Raw genomic sequence first — 6,648 nt, 5'->3', positions numbered from 1 at the left:
GCGCGCGTCGGAGATCAGAGGAACATAAACAGCGCTGACCTGCGCGCACACGCGGTCTGACTAATGAGCGAGTCGGTTCGCTCGAACGATTCACTGACTCGCTCGAGTCTCCTGAAAAATGTGGCATGTTAAACAGACGCAAAACCATTGTTACTACAGATTTTGAGGAATTTGTCACCGCTGTGATCAGAGGAAGAAATCAACCGAATGAATTTACGATTTAGGACACCTGTCAAAAGTTTTTTTAATGTTTTTTTTTTTTTTTTAAAGACTTATCTTTTGCTCACTAAGCATGCATTTATTTGATTCAAAAGTACAGCAAAAGCAGTAATATTGTGAAATATTTTTACTATTTAAAATAAATGTTTTCTATTTGAATGTATTTTAAAATATAATTTATTCCTGTGATTTTAAAGCTGAATTTTTAGCATCATTACTCCAGTCACATGATCCTTCAGAAGTCATTCTAATATTCTGATTTGCTGCTCCAAAAATTTATTATTATTATTATTATGTTGAAAACAGCTGAGCAGAATTTTTTTCAGGTTTCTTTGATGAATAGAAAGTTCAGAATAACTGCATTTATCTGAAATAAAAATATTTTTTAACATAATAAATGTCTTTGTCATCACTTTTGATAAAAGCTATTATTAATACAAAGTATTAATTTATATAATTTCCAAAAAAAAAATTATAATAACTTTAAAGATTTTGAATGATATAGTGTATAATGTTACAAAAGCTTTCTGTTTCAGATAAATGCTGATCTTTGGATCTTTCTATTCATCAAATAATCCTTTGTTATTATTATCCTTAAAATATTGATAACAATAATATTATTATTTTTGAACAGCAAATCAGCATATTAGAATGATTTCTGAAGGATCATGTGACACTGAAGACTGAATAATGCTGAAAATTTAGCGTTGATCACAGGAATAAATTACATTTTAAAATATATATTAAAATAAAAAGTTATTTTAAATAGTAAAAATATTTCAAAGTTGTACTGTTTTTGATGTACTTTGGATCAAATAAATGCAGGCTTGGTGAACACAAGAGACTTAAAAAAAAACATGAAAAATATTAATGTTGAAAAACTTTTGACTGGTAGTGTATATCTGTTGTAAAACAGAACAGTATGTTAAAAAATGTTCACCACAGACTTTTACTTGCAAATTAAAAAAAAAAAAAAAAGAAAAAAAGAAAATCCTGAGGGAAACTATAGCTCGAAAATGTTAATGCTGCTCATCTGTGTGGTTTGTAATGTCAATTCTCCAAAGTTTTAATATGTTTCTAAAGGAAAATATAGCTAGCGTGTTAAAATTCTCCGATAAACAAAGTCAATTTTCGAACGCTCTGCGAATCGACTCAAACGAATCACTAAAAAGATTCGGTTGAAAAGAACGATTCGTTCGCGAATCGGCTGTCAGTGAGCCAAACTGCAGCCAGCGAGGGGTGTATTGGATTTCTGAAAATCTAAAATAAATATATGAGAGATTGAGAGAGAGAGAGAGAGAGAGAGAGAGAGAGAGAGAGAAAGGGGTGAAAGATCAGAAGAGAAAAGAAAACGCACAGCGGCTCTTCTCAGCGGTGCTGCCTGTATTACAGCGTCTGTGAGATTGACATTAACTGCGGAGAGCCAAAGCTGCTTTTAAGGTCGACCGCTTACTTTGCTTATGAAGATTATATAAATAGGATAAAACTGAGAGAAAGCAAGTGGTAAAATAGTTCAACTCAAATTATATTCGTATATATTATATTAGTATTGTAAAATCGGCTATTAAAAATGAAATACGGTTTAAAGGGGAACAAAGCGGGAAGCCATTCGTATCATAACACAGAACATTATGTACAAACATTGCAGCCTTAACGTCTCTTTTCACGACTAGACTCTGATTGGCTATTGAGATTAAAGTCAAGGCCAATGAGTGACCCGAGTGCCCACGTTGGGTCATTACATCTGCTTTGATGTGGACCAATTGTGAAGCAGCGCTTCAGCGCATGCGCGTCAGTGTTGCATTATGGGTGATGAAGTTCTTTGCTCTGTGAAGACGGAAAGCCAATCGGCGTGCAAGAAGCAAACTGATATAGGCTATGTGAATATTTATGAGATTATGAGATAATGATCCACAAAAGAGGTATTATGTACAAACCGAAACGGAGTAATATTAAAAAAAAAAAAAAAAAAACAGAAAACGGATGTGATGACATGAACTGATTAAACTGCATTAGCTTGTCCAATCATCATGTGTCATTCATACTATGCAAATGTGATTTCAACACCATACATATTAAATATAATTTTAAACTCACAGATTTATTGATGCAAATAACAGGCCTAACTATAATAACAATATGAAGTGAGCTCATCTGCTTAAAGGAAATTTATAAAAAGTACATGCACTATGCAAATCGGTTCAAAGAATGATTCATTCGCGAGTCGGCTGTCAACAGGACGAATTAATTTAAACATGCAACTCATTACGTTTTTCTTTATCACAAATCACATGTGAAAAAATCCAGTTAAAGGAAATTATTTATTAAACTAATATTACTTTTAAATTTAAATGCAAAATACTACATTTAATTATTTAAAATAAATAAAAAATAAAACTTTATTTGAGCTTGCTTTGTTTATGTCTAACTTGTAAAACAACAAATATATATATATATATATATATATATATATATATATATATATATATATATATATATATTTATATTATTTTAACTGCATTTTGTTAGTATTTTTTATTCCTTTCAACAAATAAGAGCCAGTAAAAAATAAAAAAATAAAAATGTATAAAACTTAAAAAAATTAAAAATTAAAAAAATAAATATAAATATAAAAACATATATATAAAAACAGACATATATATATGTTAAATAAATATATTTATGGGAAAAAGGGATTGTGTAATACATCTATAAATTGTTGTTTTTCCCCAAAATAATATTAAAAAGTTTTCTGTTTATTTTAATTGCATTTTTGTGTTTGTTTTTCTGAGCAAAAAATAAATATCATACATTTTCCCCCAATTTACAGAAGAAAAAAAAATCTATTTATGACATATTAAAAGACAAATTACTTTCACCCCAAATACTAATTAGTTGTAATTCTACATTTTTTAAATTTGTCAGTAAGCATTTAATAATAATTTAAAACACAATAAAATTTAATATGCTCCCTTATTCTTTTATATATTTTACAATTCAGAATAAGCATGTTGTTTGAATTGTTACATAAATATTGTGTTACACTGAATGGCAATGTTACATTATTTCAACCAAATTTTGACATTTTATTCTCCAAAAACTTTATTTTAAGACACTTTACTTAAAAGTATTGTGCTTCCTTTGGACATAAATCACTTTTGTCAATTTCTTCGGACATCTTAATGTACAAATGCGCTATAAATATGACCCCTGGACCACAAAACCAGTCATAAGTCATCATCAGAAAGATGAATTATTAACTGGAATCTGAGGGTGCAAAAAAATAATAAATAAATCAAAAGTTGTCCAAGTTCTTAGCACAATGCATATTACTAATCAAACATTAAGCTTTGATATATTTACGGTAGGAAATTTACAAATTATCTTAATGCAACATGATCTTTACTTAATATCCTAATGATTTTTGGCATAAAAGAAAAATCAATAATTTTGACCCATACAATGTATTGTTGGCTACTGCTACAAATATACCCCAGCGACTTAAGACTGGTTTTGTGGTCCAGGGTCACATATATAAAATGTGCACCAATTAATACATTCATTGTACCTTCATCAGATATAAAGACGGAAGAAAAATGAAAGGTGGACAAAAGGAGAGAGAGCCGCAGACCTGAAGAGGAGGAGGAGGTGTGGAGGAGTGGTGCAGTGTGGCGGAAATAAAACAGCAATGGGAGGATGACGACAGGCCGAGGAATGAAAAGTGAGAGACAGTGACAGCACACACACACACACACACACACACACCGCCTCAAAGAGTTTAATGAAATATCATGTCAGAGCTCCGCCACAGGCCACATCTCCATCAACCAAAGGAAATGAACAGAGAGAGAATGTGTGCATACAGTTTGGATTGCATGCGATAGAGAAAGATTGGTGAAATATTACCTTCATTCAGCAGATCGCATCAACTCATAACACTATAGGCTACACTGCATCTAAATGCAAATATACAACCATTATCATTATGATTAAAACAATTTGCATAGAGATGCATATATCAATCAGTCTGGGAGATAATAATTATTGCAGACTGAACATGTTAATAAGATCAAACACTAAACTCCAGACATCCACAAAAAAATATAAATACAATTTTAAAAAATAAAACCATAAAAATAACAACACACACACAAAAAACTGAAATAAAAAACTAAAATAATAAAGTAAAAAATAAATGAATAAATAACCCAAAATAAAAAAATAAACTAAAAGTAAAAAAAACCCAATAACTTAAAACTTAAAAAAAATTAAAATCACCTAAAAACTTCATTAATAAAACGAGTAAAAAAATTGAAAAGCATGAAAAAAAAAAAATGAAAAGTATAAAATGTGCACAAGCAAGTTATATGTGATGTGTGGTGTAATTATCCATCTACAGATGCTGACACAGTGCTGATGAAGCGTGCAGGTTAATGGTGTGCTTCTAAAGCAACGCTGTGGCTGTTCAGAAAATGAGATACACTGATGACTGTCATTTCAGCTCATTTTGAACAGACTGCTCATCTTAACACGCACAAGTAAAGCTGGACAAACATCAACCGTTTCTGCTTCATAAGCGATTTAGACTAGAAACAAACATGCAATCTAATAATCTCCATGGCATGTTTAATGTTGATACACTCAATACTGAAAGAAGGACTTCGCTCTCATATTTATGAAATATCACCATCCATGCAATACTGTAAAGCAACAGCAGCAGAAAAAATAAAAGCTTACATGGAAAACTCACTCTTTTATTACTCATTATGTACTCACCCTTATGTTGATCCAAACTTTTTTTCCTTTAATGGAACAAAACAGGAGTTTCCCACAATTTTAAGCTCAAAAAGTGGGTCAGTTTTGCTTCTGTAGTGTTAAGATATATTACCTTAAAAAAACTATATAGTTATGACCTTACTTACCCAGTCGATTGATTACATTGATAGTTGTTAAAATATTTTTTATTACAAGTTTTCTAAAATGTTAGGTTCAAATATGCAAATGAGGCATTATTTAATGAAATATGTGACCCTGGACCACAAAACCAGTCATAAGGTTAAATTTTACAAAACTGAGATGTATACAACATATGAAAGCTCAATAAATAAGCTTTCTATTGATGTATGGTTTGTTAGGATAGGACAATATTTGGCCGAGATACATCTATTTGAAAATCTGGAATCTGAGGGTGCAAAAAAATCAAAATACTGAGAAAATCACCTTTAAAGTTGTCCAAATTAGGTTCTTAACAATGCATATTACTAATCAAAAATTACATTTTGATATATTTATAGTAGGAATTTTACAAAAAATCTTCTTGGAACATGATCTTTACTTAATATCCTAATGATTTTTGGCATAAAAGAAAAATCTAGAATTTTGACCCATACTATGTATTTTTGGCTATTGCTACAAATATACCCCAGCGACTTAAGAATGGTTTTGTGGTCCAGGGTCACATATACGCTAATTTGCATGCATTTCTAGTACAAAAATCTAAACACTGGATGAAGTCGTTTCACAATTCTTGTTCTTTCTTTGACATATTAGAGTCAAATGTTTTTACAGAGGGAATTTTGGGTCTAATTTTGTCACTCCTAATTCAAATAATACTTAAAACAGGCAGAAAACAATACGTTTTTAAGTTTTTTTGGGGGATGGGGATAAATTGGATACAATTAAGCAAATTATATATGAACAAATCCCTCTGTAAAAACCTTTAGGATATAGACAGGAATAAAAATGTAAAGTTTGGTGTGTGCAAGTGCTACTGAAATGAAGATTTGTGGCTCAGTGTAGGAGAAAAAACTCATTTTGAGAAAACGGCCTTTAAAAATGTGTTGTAATTGAAATCTATTGACACAAATAGATAGTGACAAAAAAGCCACTAGTCTAAAAAAAACACTATGAAAAATCAAAAAGCCCAAAATCAATACAAATAAATGCACACTACTGGTCAAAAGTTTGAGTTTGGTACATTTTTAAAAATGTTTTTTTTTTTTTTTTTTTTTCCAGTCATTAAGACTGCATTTTTTTAAAATCAAAAATACAGTAAAAAACGAAAAATTGTGAAATATTATTACAACTTAAAATAACAGTTTTCTATGTGAATATATTTTAAATTGTAATTTATTTCGGTGATGCAAATCTGAATTTTCAGCATCATTACTCGTCTTCGGTGTCACATGATTCTTCAGAAATTATTCTAATGTGCTGATTTGCTGTGCGAGGAACATCTCTCATTGCTGCTTTATATCTTTCGAAACATCATAAATGTCTTTACTCTCACTTTGATCAATTTAATGCATCCATACTGAATATTAATTTCTCTAATAATTCACTGACCACAAACTTTTAAACAGTAGGGTATTTATTATTTATAACGTTTACACAATAAGCTACAGAGAGGATGAATGATTTGTTCTTTTA

This window comes from Garra rufa, chromosome 10, assembly GCF_049309525.1.
Source record: "Garra rufa chromosome 10, GarRuf1.0, whole genome shotgun sequence".
In the NCBI taxonomy this organism is placed as follows: Eukaryota; Metazoa; Chordata; class Actinopteri; order Cypriniformes; family Cyprinidae; genus Garra; species Garra rufa.
Note: the sequence above shows the minus strand (reverse complement) of the source record.